Below are 16361 nucleotides of genomic sequence, written 5' to 3' on the forward strand. Positions count from 1 at the left end.
ACATGCAGGGTGCACCTTTCTTACAACCAGGGAGAAACCTGTGTTTCTATAAGCCCAGAAACGTCTCAGCGGCCACAGAGCAGGCCGGGCAGCAGATTTCCCAATACATTTAGAAAATTATATTACAAGGCTGCGTCCCCATCTTTGTTAGTACAGGAAGGACAAAAAAAAAAGCATCTCTTCTGCAGACAATGTGGCATGAATTCAATAATACACTCAATTTTCGTTGATTCCTCTAGTACCATGCTTGCTACTTAATCTAATTTGGAAGTTGTGACTTTCTAGAGGTTTAATAGAGATATGTCTGTGGGGAATCAATGTTCCCTGAAGGGGGGGGAGGGGAAAAAGGCATTAACAAATTTGTCTGGCAGAGCCAGGCTCAAAGCATTGCTGCAGTAGGCTGATGAACTAAATAACATGCTTATTAAAAACAATCCGCAGAAACGCACCATCATTGCTGTTTCCATTTATCTTCTGGTCAACCCAATTGTGAACGTGCATTAAAGCACTGGCTACATTATTACATTTGCTTTATTAAATTCTACAAACAGCCCTGTAAAATCACAGCCTAGATATTGAGATGATAAAAGCACAGAGGAATGCAGTGACTTAAACCATGATAAGTGTTGAGTCACAATGTTGTACTTAAACTGAACTGAAGGGAGAAAATGCTGATAAGATTACAGTGTGTTTCACGGTTAGTCTCTGATTATTTCTTGTGTTGCTTTTGTATCGGAGGAGCAGATGCTTTTGCTTCTTTTCCCACTCTACCAATGAGAAAAAAATTATTTTAGAAATGACTTGCAGGTGTTTAAGGAAAGATCATAATTAACATGCTACATTATAAAAAATACATGGATTCCGACCACCACAAACTCCTCCTACCTTGAGAATTTAGACCTACAGTACAAATGTCATGATACTCCAGAGATATTCACAGCTGTGAAGCACAACGGCCTTCCACTAACTACTGTCCTTTAGTGGATGTGATGTGGGAAGCCGGGTAAACTCACAACTAGGACAAAAACAGGCCAGGCGCCACGTTCAATTTACTTTTAAAAAGATGATGAACTTTGGGAGACCTGGAAGCATATACGTACACCCAATACAAATACACAGATCTGCATGCCAACATTGAAGGGTTTGGCAATGTTCTTGTTATTGAGTGGCTCGTCGGCAGTGTTGCTGCTGCCGGCTGGAACATCCTCCTTGATAAGAATAGAGGATAGTAGTAAGTACTAGTGGGAGACACAAGCAGCGTGAATTGCTACTGGAAATCCTACTCTGACTGGACAATATAAGCATGTGTGCACAGCTGTCTTTTTTCCGTTCCATTATAATAGAGCAGGGTCAGAACAAATTGCAGAACTCCAGCCAGGGAACACTGCTGAAGCTTCCCAGCATCGCTGTGAAATGATTGTATAGTTGGCAAGAAATTTTAAAAATACATTTTTAGTATAAGTAAATGTGCAAGGGAAATCCCCTGCCAAGTGATTTGGGATCAGCAGCAGGATTTTTCCAGGGGCATGTTACTGTACTTGTTATTCACCCTAACGTTTAGCTTCACATTGCAAGGCCAGTAACCAATCTCACACTGATGAGACCCAAAAGGTCGAAACAGCTGTTTGAGTAGGTTTACTGGCTATGCAAATCATTAACCCAGGCTGTGCTAAAAAACTGCATAATGCGGCAGGCATAAGCTTGTAGGGGTCAATGTTTAAATGGGTAAGAAGCAAAACGTGACACACTGTGTTCATTTGTAGGTCATTACCCCAAATAAAAATACAACTTGTGAGCACATTCACATGTCTCAGACAGGTTTGCAGCAATGCTTTTCACCATTATCTCTTAGCATTATTTCTGGGGCTAATTTTTTAGGAATAAAATACACGTTTAAAAAATAATCAATGAGCAAGAAAAAACCAGGCGGTGAAAACAGATTTTCTACTCTACAGTATGGTGAACCCCCCACCCCACCCCTTAAACAACATTACACTTGCAGAGGGAATTGTCCCTTTTAACATCATTACATCAACATAGCACTTTTTCTTCCTGCAGAACTGTATCCTTTAAAATACAAAAATAAGTACAGTATATGAATAGGAAAGCAGCCAGCTGTACATAGCTGTATTGTAGTGCATACACTAAAGCTTCCTGGAACACGGAGAAGTGTCAAATATTCCACATGTCATTACAAACAGCACCTCTCTCATTAAAATAATGAGCATCCCCTAGCCTTTTCTTCCTTTTTCTAAACTGCTGACTAATAAAGCAAGCCCCTTTTCGACAGAGGATACCTCAGTGGCTGGAGCCATCAGCAGAGTGGCACAGTCATGTATTTGGTTCCAATTCATGGGACCTCCTATTAAATCAACAAAAATAATATACAATTGCACTGCAACTCAAAATATCTACAGTCCGCTTTGGAGATCAAGGTACCCATCTATTCTACATTTCAGCACCACAGACAGCTCCTGATTTACAGCAGCAATCCCGGTGAAGGTGCACAGCCAAGCAACTTATTCTCAACTACGGGACAATCCAATTCCTGAGATACTGGTGAAGTTACAGGTATTCCGTTTTTTTTAAACAAGATTGAAAGGGCTGTCCAATAGGAACTAAAGGGGAAATGCTGCACACCACATAACAATAATATAAAAATACAGCTACCGGTGCTCCTGGTTCAGGATTCTCTGTGATGATCCAGCTTACAATGGAAAGTAAAAGAAACAGGGCTCCACGGAATTTTCAAAATTAATTTATTGCCAACAAATTGACTGACGTTTCGGCCACAATTGGCCTTTCTTAAAGCAGAATGGCATAACGATGCTTTGAGAAAAGCCAATTGAGGCCGAAACGTCAGTCAATTTGTTGGCAATAAATTAATTTTGAAAATTCTGTGGAGCCCTGTTTCTTATACAGTACTTTCCATTGTCCAATAGGAAGGCACAAACTGGTCATGTTGGCCTGAGATTTTGTGACCATGTTTGCCCTGGAGAGAGATTTAAACCTGGTAACTACATCGGGAAGAATTTCGGGAACAAGTGTAGGGCAGGGGAGATATCCCCACAATTAATATGTATTTGTCAATATGAAGAGGTAATGGAGTATTAAAATACAAGTCTTCGAAACACACTGGAAAAAAAAAAACATTCTCCATGATATTAACAGATTCTAATCTACAATACTCCTTTAAAATACTATTATTAGGATTATAGCAATTTATCTTGTTACTAAAATATATTATAGTGCTGTAAGTACAGTTAATATTCACAATTACTAGGGCAAGTCCTGGTAAGATTTATTCAATTAAAGTGTTTGTTTTCAGATTGCTACTGACTAAATCAAGATAACTACACATCTATGATGCAAGTCAAATACTTTCCTCTGCTTAGCACATTTTTTTTTTGGTATACACTTGTCAAGACACACAATTCCAATGAGTATCAATACAATTAGCAGTCAGTCTTGTAAACTTACTCTTTGTTTTCCTTCCCCCTTTCTTGCAGCAATGTTAAAATAAATCAAAACGGACTATAACAGTAAGAGAATAACTATGGGTCTCCCTCAACCATCACCGAGATGTCAGAAATAGAATTATAGGCATTTCATCCACTGCACTGCCAACCTGTGTGTTCATGTTTAAATCATACATTATGATTTTAGCATCATATAAAATGTCATGTGTTTTATGTTTTAGGTTTAGATGTCCATCATAGTATATCAGAATAGTGCCTGTGACCTTAGTGCTCTAAAGATAAACCATGGATCACATTTGAAAAACTTAGTGACATCTTTCACAATTTTTATATAGAGCAATGTTACATCTTGCCTGAATATATCCTGCACATAGAAAGTGTTAAATATATAGCTGAAAATGTACAGTGAAGTTTTTCAAATCTCCGAATCACTACCATTTGGTGTGAATAACAATGCATTTCCTTCCTATTTTCTAGATTACACTAGTTTATAACACTAACATATTGGCATTACAGTATAACCTGGATGTCTGAATTTATCAAACAGACTAGTATTTAATAGTGTGCACACTCTGTTAATAAAAATCTACCTAAAATTACCCTCGTCTATTCATTCAGCACTAATTACATTTAAAAAAAAAAGGAATTTCCCCTGCCAGACATAGGATATGAAAGGCATTTTAGAAGAATGTTGAAATAAATGTTCACTGTCACGGGAGACCAGGAACTTTTAACACCATTTATATATTACCGGGATCATATATTAGGCAAAACAAGGTAGTGAAAACAAATTGTGTTTATTTTGGTAAACCCACGTACAAAAAGAATTACACAAGAAACAGTTAAAAATACACTTGATGGGGGCCTGGGGGAAAAATCTAGGCTTTCCTAGGTGCCCGCTTGGGTGAGCTTACCCTGACCGGGATATCAACCCGGTTCTCCTGGTTCTTTTTTCGGCATCAGTTCGTAGCCACGACCGCTACGTTCGATTCTCAGAACTTGGGCACAAAAGACGGGACTTAGTCTCTGCGAGGCAGACTTTCCTAGCTTCAAAACGAAGCCGGTTGCTGTCATTTGCAACAGAGCAACCTTGGAAAAACCCACCTTAGCATCATCGACACAAGTCACCGGAAGGTCTCGTTCTCTGCCTCGGCCATCTCCTTACGTATGCTCCGCTAAGCTATCCTTAGCATGGAGGTAGAAGGTGGAAACCCTTCCACTTTAGCCAATAGAAATAGGGGCTCGTCTCTTGACTCACGTCAGAGGAGGGGCGTGCCAAGTCGGCTCGGGCTGCCCCATGGACGGGACATATTAATTGACCAATGGGAAAAGCGTCAACATTCTGCCACTTCCCCCAGTCAACTCATTGCCACCTAGTGGGCAGGCTCCACTAAGTCTGGCAGACCAGATGATCCTCCCCGCAGGGGGACCCTGTTCTCCAGACTCAGTACTCCGCCCTGCCCCGTCCACATAGCACCCCGACACCTCTCAACATCTGGTCTCCTCTTTGAACTACGGATTCTATGCAGACTTGCTGGCTCCTTAAGCAGATGCCCTGGCTGACTGCATAGAGCATTATAATAAATATATAGAGTACACAAAACATTAATACATGGGGTACCTTGGGGAGACTCACAACTGTAAGGGATATAGGACTGAGATATCGAGGCTCAAAAACCAGGAGTCTGGGGCACAAGGGGCAGCCCTGGTGTAATTCCACGCGTGTACCGGCAAATCATGCCTACTCACCGGATTGAATTAAGGTCTACCGGTAGCTCCGGGCCCTGAACTCCTGCAAACAAAATAATTGCATTCTTACCCAAATATCCCACCTAAAACTTCCACACAGTAAGTTTCATGAGTCTGGCGTAAAGGGAACATGGAAAGTGGAAAAACAGGGGTCACTTTAACTTTTCATGCAACGATACCTGGCCCCTGGCTTATAGTGCTAGGTTGCTGCAGGGGTCCCACGGGATCCAAGGGTAACCAGAGGGCTTAACCGTTATTATATAGTCTGGTTACCCATGCCCGTCACATTCACACTGGCGTCTATCACATTATAATTCTTATTTTCTGTGGTGCACTTGTAAAATGTGATCAATAAACAAAGAATGTAGTCTAATCCGTACAACTCACTATTATTACAGTTGAGTTCACTGTAATATAGCTTTTACAGAACTTCATAAATCTAAATAAGGAATGAGTTAATAAGCAAAAAGACCCCAAGACGGAGGATTCACTGTAATGGTTCCTCGAAGAACTGCCAAATAAATCTATCAATAAGGATGCAATTTTACAATTGAGAATTTTTTTTTAACGATATTCCAGATACGTTTTGCTTTTCCTACAATTTATTTTTTATCAACCAATTTGTTTCTTACACCGCCCAGGACCAAAAAGACAGTCCCCTGTTATTACAGCTTTGGCAGCATATGTTAAAAGCTAACCTTCCATTACAGATTGTTTCCCTCACAATCATCATGGTTGCCAGTTAAAGAAGTCCAATTTACAGTGGTCTCCTAGAACGCTTTTCTTTCCCCATCTCACAAGTTTACATTTTTCTCAGGAATAACAGCTTTCAGATATTAGATTTACTTATTGAAGCTGGGTCACCCGTTTTCTCCCATACGATCTAAGGTGTCACCCAACACGCAGCAGATTGTTCTCATAGGAGCTGAAGAGGCTCTTCATGCCAAAGCAATTAGGCTGAAGAATGAGAGCGGTGCCTCTGTATCCAACACGAACAAGGCCACCTCTTACTGGCCGGGCATAACTGGAAGGCAGTGAGTGAATGTAGCCTGTAAGCGACTGCAAGGTGGCAGGTTGAGAGAGAGGACCAAACACCACATAGACATCTTTAGTAATCTGAGATCTTCAAATCTTTTATTTCAATTAAAGGTTTATTGGAGATACTAGGAAACAAACTCCTAATGCACTTATATTTTTATTTTTATTAAGCAATCTTCAGTTTTCAGAAGGCTTAATTTTCTATACCTCCTCCCTTTTAGGTGCCATAAAGGAGCCTGCACAGGCAAACTCTACCCCATTCCCCCTCCTTACTGGCCCTCTGACAGGGACATAGTGGGATATAGGTTGAGGAAACACTTAATTGACAAGCACCACCGCATTTACGGGCACAGATCCATTTTTAATTTACAAAGTGTAAGGATCCATGAGGCGCCGCGCGGTCGGCGCACGCAAACCTTACCCTCCATACATCCAGATACCAGCATCGCTCCCAAACCTCACCCTGGAGCCTGTTATCATCATAGGAGCGTGCGCACAGCCAGCGCGGACCTAATTGCCGACTCCGCTGGCCCTGCCTCCCAGGTGCATCCACGTGATGACGTCATTAGTGTACGGCGTGCACCTGGATCACATTAAATATATAATCTGGATGACTCCGCACACCTGCCTCCTGCAGCGGAGCTTCCTATCAGAACCTGCTCAGCAACACGCCTCTTGCTGTGATTCGTCACAGCTTCCTGTAAATTCTCAGCAGAGCCAGAGGCTCAACGGCTGAGCATAATCTGTCTGTTCTGTTCCAGCCTTGTCTGCCTTGCCTTGTTACCTGACCCTGCTTGCCTTCGGACTCCACTCTTCTACTCTCCTGACCCGGCTTCGTTTGACCATTCGCATTTCTCCATCCCTGACCTTGGCTTACTCTCGACGATCCTCACCTCTCCAATCCTGACCTCGGCTAAAGCACCCACCCAATACTGACCCCGGCAAGTATTACGACCATTCTCACCTCTACTACCCTGACCCGGCTACCTCGACTTCTCTACCACTCCAGACGCGCTCACGCGGCTGTGGGTTGGCGTTATATATATTACCCCACTTCAGCAGCACGGTCCCATCTTGTTTGTGGTGAGCACACCGTCACACAAAGGAACTAAAAATGCCAAATATTTGCTTTATTATGTATTGTTGAAAAGACAAATCACACTGTTCAGTTATTTCGGAAACTAACACGAATTGGACCATTACGTGTCCTGTTGTTTTTAAATTGGGATAAACAGGATTGCACTGCACACTATAGGAGCATTAGGCCACATTTTCTAAAGCTAAACATTTAACAAATGTCCTATTGTGATCATGATTTGCATGGTCAGCAATGACTTTGCGAGATTCAGGTAGTGTACTTATAACCGCCTGCTTTCTACTTTTTGAGGCTAGTAATTACATTTTTACAACCCGAAGACATTTACTCAACAGTATGATTCTAATATCCTACCTATGTTTAACCTACGTACATAACGGTTTATGATGCTGATCTTAGGCCTGTTTACAAGCATTCCACCAGATAATGCTCCCCCTTGCGAAATAACGGAGTTGGATATCCTACTGCCGTGGGTAATCAAGAGGTCAGAGCTTTATTTACTAATCTACATAAATTTATCGAAACAGAGACAGCCGGCCTAAAACTATGGGCACACAAAGCCCGACCATTATAATCAACTTGGAGTTCGCTACATCCCCCTCACTTGTATGCTATAACTAAGTACAATTACTACAACTGCCTGTGGCTGCTAGGTTCCAACCTTACAGCTGGTCCCCGCATCCACATTGCAAATAGTTGGGAAAAGCTTTGCAAACTTGTGAGCTGGGAGAGCAGGCGAGGAGAAAATCATCATGGTAATGGGTAATAGTTTAAATTTCCATTTTTCTTCCTAACACAATTTGTAAAAAAGGAGTTCAATGCCTCGAAATAGGTGCTGCCCATTGGGAAGCATTAACCTATTAAAATATTGTCCATCAAATCTGCAAACCATGTACCTGAAACTGTTAAGTGCTAGTAGCCTAAATGCTACTTGGGTGTCTTAATTTTGCCGCGAACCCCACTGCCACATGACTTGATTTAGCTAATGGTGGTGTTGAATGATTGGTATTGCAAGCGATACGGGTCTTTATATAAGGTGTCATTCACTGACCCACTCTGGTAGGTTATGTATTAGCCTACATTTTCCCAGCGTTTAAGTTACTACTTCTAAATGGGAGATGATCAATTTAGCAGAGGTGGTGAGTTAAACGGGCCAGCCATGCGCCCCAATTTTAATTCCTTAATTTTTTTCGTGTTCAGTGGTTGATTTAAGATTGCGATTACCGTGTGCGGCACTAGTATAGAGAAACTTGAAACTAAAAATGTTGCCATGTCTCTTTTGGGGTATTCCTGCAGCCACTTCAGTAGGTTGTGTAGTTAGTTAGAGTTGCTGCCTCTGTAAGGGGCACTGTTTGCAGATACACTACGGGGACCACCTGTACTTTTTGAACAGCTTTTTACTGGGTGGAATCTGCTGCAGTGCGTCCAAGTGTGATTAAACCTACAAACGCTTGGTACACGGCCGCTCGTTTGCCCAGCACTCTTGCTTTTTGTCAATGGTCGATTGCCTGGCTCTTTTGCAAAGGGGTTAAATATTTCTGTTGGGACTACCTTTAAAGCTGCAGACCAAGCAATATTCTACATGTGTTTTCTTTTTTTTATATATAAATCAGTTCTGTACTATGAGAAAATACTTGGAGCACATATTTTTTTTAAACCACTCTGAATGTATTATAATGTAACAAGCATTTTTTGTTTCTATAGTAACTATTTACAAAGTCACATCCCCTTCCTCTTCTGAAACAAGCTCTGGCACACCCCTTTTTGAGACCTGTCTTCTCTCTAGCAGTGCACCAATTGTATCTAGTGACTGCCCGGTCACATGATCTCCCCCACAGAACTTTGCATCTTTCGTCCTCTTCTGCTGCACTGACAGCCATTTAGTGAGTCCCCAAGCCGAATCTTCGCTGACCGATAACAGGGGAACGGATCGATTGGTAACTTAGCTAATTACTTATCATTGTGTGGATTGTATTGATGCACATAATAAAGGGGGGAAAAAATAAAAAGAAAGCTTGGACTGCTGCTTTAACTAAAAGATCAATGTCTTTGGTACTAAAATTCAATACTTTGTTGCCATACATACTTTGTGACTCATACATTTTCTTTCATCATTCATCTTCAAATTTCCGTTCCTCCCCGCCCCAATACATGGAGTGCATTAGATCTATGTATTTCAGTACATGCCCGCACTGTTCGGGGCATCTCTCTCTCTTTTTTTTTGTAAAAGCTACCAAGTATTAGGAAACCATTAATCAGTTACCAATAATCTTATGCTTATTGTTTCTTGCTGCCCTCCCCTGCTAACTCTTAAACGTTCACGTTTACTTTCCGTTTACAGAGGTAGGTGGGCATAAAGTGATCTACTGGTACAACCTTCTACTGCATTAACCTTCTCCAATACGTTTTGCACCTGGTTCATAGAATTGAGCTGCTTTTGTGTGATTTATATAATGGGGTGGTGTGTTTTCTGAGGGATCATCTGGTTCTGACCCCGAATTAGCACTTGTGTTGCTGCTATGGGAAATCTCATAATGTGAAAGCAAACTGGAATTATACTAGCCGGATCCTGACTGCCTTCTTCCCTTGGATTTTGCTACCATTGTTTTCCCTATGCAAAGTTTGTACTACATGTCTGTCATGACTGGGGTTGTGTTCGTTATCTTTGCATGGGGGACACTTCTGCTACTATGTTGACGGAGGGCTTTACCTAATTATGTATACTTGCTAGTGAAGTTGTTGCTACTAATACCCAGGTATTTGTGAATGTGAAGTCTTGCTACAGGGCTAAGGGGCCCTGAGATGGGACCTGCTGGCAGTGGTACTGCTGAGTGATCGGGGAATGACCCCTGTCATGTTTGCCCATGTGAAGGGGGCGCAAGTGGTATTCATTGGTGGCTGTGCTGTGGGGGTGAAGGCCTCAGGAGGGGCAAAGGCTTGGGCCTCACGAGTGCTCCCTGGGGTGGGGGTAGGAGCAGAGGGCATATGCGCACTGATCATCCCACTACCCTTGAAGGGTTATGTTACATTCCTGGTCCTTTTGCTAATTTCCACTCTTGGAGCTGTGGCTGCTAGTGATTTGTGTGGTGGACATGGGGCGTTATAGGTGTCCTTCACACTAGTTCATAACTTTTTGGGCTGCATATTGGCAGTGTTGATCATTGTCTGGCAAGAGGGGCCCCTCTAGTGCACCTGTGGGACTAGATTTGTCCCATTGTAGATCTCCCTGGTCCATCAGGAAGAGGGCCATCCTGTTGCGTTGCTGTACCCGGGAGAAGATGCTGGAGCTGTCCTTGCTATGAACGACGTTTGTCCCGTTGTAGCAAGGGACACGGAAGTAGCCAACAAAAAGTTGGCTGCGTAGGGGCTGCCGATTCACGGTTGATGGTCCCGGCTTTTTTGGAGCTGACTGCTTGGGCCGATGCTGGAAAGTGGTTTCAGCAAAATTTCCAGGCGACGAAGAACTTTCGAGCAGGACTTTGAGGCAGCTTCATTGTTCTGCCTGGTACCCCGCTCGCCACCTCTTAAAACCCTGACCTGTCATTTTTCACACCTAGTTAGCTACATGCAACAGCATGGCACATAAGTCAACTGGCCGGATGAGCCCTCGGGGTGCCAACCTCTTTTTAAGTCCTTTCGATGATCCGTCCAACCAACGCAAGGTGAGACCACAACTCGCTTGCATTTTAAGATCTGCACTGGCTCATGGTGGAGCAAAGGTTTAATTTTAAGCTTTTGACCCTCACTGGTCCCCCTAATCTGCATAACTGCCTAATCAGTAACAACGTAAATCAGACCCTTATATCTGCCATCACCCCTCAACTTATTGAGCCACGATTTAAGGTCAATAAAGCTAAAGGGAGAGCTTTTTCAAGAACCGCCCTAAGACTGTGGAAAAGCTCTCTGCGGCTTTAAGAAATCAGGAAGCTTTACTTCAATTCGGAAAGGAATTTAAAAAAAAAAAACGTCCTTTTTAAACAAAACATTGCAAACAGACCCCAATACCCTGGCAGACCGCTCTCCTGCTCCCATTCGTGTTGCCCACCCTTTTCTGATCTACCTCGTCATTCCCCTATATGTTTATTTTTTGGTAGGTCCCAGTTGTAGGTCTGGTGTGGGTGTTCTCCCAAAGTTCCCACAAACGCTCTGGCACCGAGTTTCTTGCGGAGTAGCGCTTATTTTTTTTTTTTTAATATATTTAAAAAAAAAAAAAAAATACTGCCTGCCTTTACTCAGCCCTTATGCGGGCGAAAGACCTGCCTGTTCGGAATACACACAGATTTGTAAGCATCGTTTAGTGCCATGTAAAGATGATTGTGGATGATATGATTCAAGTTAATTCTTCCTCTTGATTGTGAAAATTACATGAGGAGAAAAAAAAATGGTATCACGCTGGCCCTTTCAGTCTATTCTATTTGTGAATTTACAAATATTGGTTTGCAGGGGGTTTTTTTGTCACGGATACAATGCCTGTGTCACTACAGTTAATCTTTATAGCTATAAGGTAAGAAGTCAGATTTCTTCTCACACATTAGGCTTGTTTTGCTGAATTGTACGGTGTAGAATACATAATAGTTTTCTCTGAAATGCACTCTCTCGTTATGCATATTTGTATAATAATGAGAAAATGTTGCCTACATAAATAATGTAGAGCAACATTTTCAGAACACAACATACCAGGTTAAGAGTTAACTGCAAGATCCTGAAACAGTTAACTGTGCAAACACAGATCAATCTGATAAAGGTAAGGTACAGGACACACTATGCAACAGCTTTTCTCAGTCTTCTGTAGAACCACAGTCAAACCTCAGTGGGATGTGCTATTTACACAACCCAGGTTTTCTGCCTCCCGATTGATGTCGATATACAGCCATATACCTTCCATCCATTATGTCTTCCGACAAAAAAAAGCCATCAAGTGTGAAACTCTCAAAAGAAACAAAAAAAACACGTAATATATACTTTATACAAAATGCTGTCTGTATTAAAGCCATAACTTACAGGACACCTACAAGCTCAAATTGAATCCCCAAAATAACCACAACATATATATAAGCATATAAGTGTCACAGAGGAGTGCTACTGAGCATGGCAATATATATTTAAAACCAGAGACAGACAAATCTAATACAGAGTGCTTTTCCTGGTAATGTACAGGTTAATAAGAGCTTCAATCAGACTTAGAACTATGCAACTAATTTTGACAGATTTATTATAAATTATTCTTCCTGGTAATGCACAGGTTATTAAGAATTTATATTAGGGTTAGGTACCCTTGAGATGTGGTCTGCCGTGTAGTGGCTCAAGGGCTTACAACACTTTGGCCAAAATGTTAAACTAAAAGACCATTTTATTTAATAGATATCTATACATTTATATTTAGGCACTGTACCGTGTATAAGTTTCACTGGATGTGCACTGAGCTATGTCTGTGTTTCATGTTCTGTCTCTGGTTTTAAATGTATTAAAGCCATATAAAGATCAAATCGTTGGACTTTATTCTAATCAAAATTACAACTGTGAAAGTAAATTGCAAATGTTTGGTGTTAGTGCGGTTAATCTGCCCAATAATTGGTCACCAAAACATATTTATAAAAAGAAAATGTATTTTTTGAAAACTATACTATTAAAAGACAAAATTATTAATAAATTACACTACTTAATATTCATTTAAAAAAAAATCAGTATTTTCCACCTTAGTTTAAATTTTATGTAGTAATGGGCTGGATTGCAAGAATGGTCTCAAAAGAAAATGTGGGGAAAACTACTCTGCTCATATGCACATTCGTTTATTCTTTCACAAAGGCACTTTCAGGGAAATAATAGGGAAAACCTGCAGCAAATTAAAGTGGAGAGGCTTTTTAGTCCAGATTTTAAAAAATAGATTCCCATTCAGGAAACACGCAGGGAAGTCATTATGAAGTAAAAAAGCATTATCTTAGCTCAATATATAATTAAGAATGGTTTGGCAGTATGAATGTCAAAGCAATTTACAAAAGACATATAAACTGGTTGGTGACCCGGTGCCTGAAAATGTTTTACCGAAATATTTTTCCCTTAAACCAAAAACGGAGCATTTGTAAAATCACAAATGATATGGGTGGAAAAGTTTGTAGGAACCATGGGCCAGGAAAGAGCACGTTTAAAAACCATGTATTGGCTTGATTGATGCATCGATTGTTAAAAACAATCCACTTTGCACCAGTTAATAATTCCTAATTAATAAAAATGGTTATATGCAAACCATCGGTAAGAATGGTTGGGTGCAAATATTTACTATTAGGCATTTACTGATAAAGAAATCCCCCCCTTGAAGAAACACAATTCAAGTCGAAGTATCAACCACTTGCAGTTTGCATTACCGACATTCCCCCAGTCTCGGGCATCACAAATGTACATACAGGCAGTCCTCGTTTTACAACGCTTCGTTTTACAACGAATGGCTTATCCAACGCTATGCAATGCATACCTATGTTCATTTTTACAACGCCAAAACGTCTTATCCAACGCTCTTACGACGCTTTGCAAAGTTGTTTATGTATGTGTGTGTATATATATATATTATACTATATTACAGTATACTATATATTTATATTATATTATATATTATATATATAATACAGTATATGCACTATATAATTTATGTGTGTGCTGCATATCTTATTGTCTGCGTAAAATATTTTGTGTATTTTAGCATTAAAAATGCCTTCAGGAACGGAACCTTTCATTTAAACAGTGTTCCAATGGGAAAACGTGTTTCGCTTTACAACGTTTCGCTATCCAACGCCATTTTGAGTAACGCATTGTGTCGGATAACCGAGGACTGCCTGTACCCTTAATGAAGGTTCGCATTATGCCCATCAAGTCTACTGCGTAAAACACGGTGTATATGTTTAAATGAGAATTATTTATTATTGAGTGGTACTGCTGCTTAACTTCTACTACACACATTAAACTATTTGGCCAGCTAGGACACCAACAATGTCTTTCGCTCAATAACCCGAGCCGTTCAGATTGAAATATGTTGCCAAGCTACTGGAAGCTTTCCTTAAGTATTGCTTCCCATAAGCATTCAGGTCACCCAATAAATAACATGACCAGACAGAGCTGACATCCCCAATGGTGGCATCGATCAAAGGCTCCATCACTTCCAAAGTAACATTTCTGTTTTTTTCAGCTCTCTGAATCAAACGATGTTAACGGTTCATCAGGACCACAGTCACTCCTAAATTATAAGGCACATCCATCAGCACTTTGCTGTGGCAGCACCGCATGTAGAGGTATGATATTATACAATTTTAATACATACGGTACTGTATATTTGTGTCTGTGTATACATGAGAAAAAATTGAATATTTTCAGGCTTAGAATGGTATAATATCATACCTTTACACGCAGTGCACACGCAGTGCACACACACACACACACACACACACACACACACACACACACACACACACACACACACACACACACACACACACACACACACACACACACACACACACACACACACACACACACACACACACACACACAAAAATAATCTTGTTTGTTTTTAAAATTATATATTTTTTTATAACTTTGGTTTTATTGAGTTTTTCAGCAAAGAACATGTACAACAAAATCTTCTTAAAATTATATTTTAATGTGAAATACCATACTTTAATATTTCTCTAAATTCGAGAGGATGTACCAAGCACCGCTTTATAATTCAGCCTTGATAAGGACAGCCTTAGTGGATAATGGCACAATACGTCAGTGATTCTAACACAAGCAATACTATGTACCATATCTGCCACTGAATGTAGAGGTGGCACAGCTGCACATGTATGGGTGGCTGGCGCTTTGGCATTTGGGCATCTCCTGCTCTTTATGCATCTTTAACTCATGACCTCTTCAAAAGTAATGCGTCATATCACCACACTGTTCTGGACTTAATCTATACAGGTTTGTAAATCTTACTACAGGGTTGTAAATCTCTAAATCACACATACTATATTTGAAGATGCAAAGTACAACAATTTGTGGTGGTTCGGATCAGATTGAGAGTCTATAGGTTATCTATTTGGAGCTTTACAAGTTCATTTAGATTTCACACTAAACACAGCCAAAACCAAACTTGCATAAAAACAAACAGTTTGGATGTGAGATACCGGCTTTAATGAATACAGTGAAAAGTAAATCCGTTCACAAACAGCTGTTTTAATTGCCAGTCAGGACACGATCGCACAGAAACGCACATTTTTCATCCATTATTCACACATTAAAACATTTTTCAATACGCTGTCGCCATTTGTGCCTGTACCAATATTATGTTATACTTCATGTGCCTGTGCCCGGTTAGTAGAGACTTATTGGTCGAACAGTGCAGGAGGGTTTCAGTTTGACATTGGGAGACCCTAGTATTATACAGGTATTGTACACAGGCTTTTGCTTGAGAGCTAAATAGTAACAAAAGATGAATATCTTCTGAAATGGGCAGCAAGACCAATGGAAAAAAAAACTCCCCTCGGCAAGGTAAAAAATAAATTAAAGTGAGATCGTGGTTTTAGAATTTTTTTTCCTTACAGAGACAAAAAATAAATAAACAATTGCTGTGTGACGAGCAATTGAACAGTAGTGCTTCAAGCAATTCTTTTTTTTTGTCTATGTAAGGAAGAAATCTTGAAACAGCAATCCCATTTTTTTTTTTTAAACTTTGCAGAATAGGGGATTCCACGTTGAGAAAAAAAAATGGTAAAAATGATGTTACAAGGATAAATGTTTTCACTTTATTTTTACTCCAATATAGGTTAATAAACAGGACTGCTGTGTCAATACAATTTGTGCAGGAGGGTCCAGCCAGGTTTCTTATGCCTGAAATTTCTTCAAAGAGCAATTTCTTACTTGTCCTGACTTCTTACCCTTCAACATCTCCTTTTAATGCAAGTAGTGCAGTTTAGATGATATACTATTTTATTACATCATTAAAATTTAGGCGCACTATTTAACTTTAA

General features: G+C 40.4%; 1 protein-coding gene across 2 annotated transcripts in view; it reads right to left on the reverse strand.

The window, feature by feature from the left end:
- The window catches only part of MMS22L (MMS22 like, DNA repair protein), a 92122-nt gene that overhangs the window by 20781 nt on the left and 54980 nt on the right, over positions 1-16361 (reverse strand). The window lies entirely within an intron of this gene.

Source organism: Ascaphus truei, chromosome 4 (assembly GCF_040206685.1).
Source record: "Ascaphus truei isolate aAscTru1 chromosome 4, aAscTru1.hap1, whole genome shotgun sequence".
Classification (NCBI taxonomy): domain Eukaryota; kingdom Metazoa; phylum Chordata; class Amphibia; order Anura; family Ascaphidae; genus Ascaphus; species Ascaphus truei.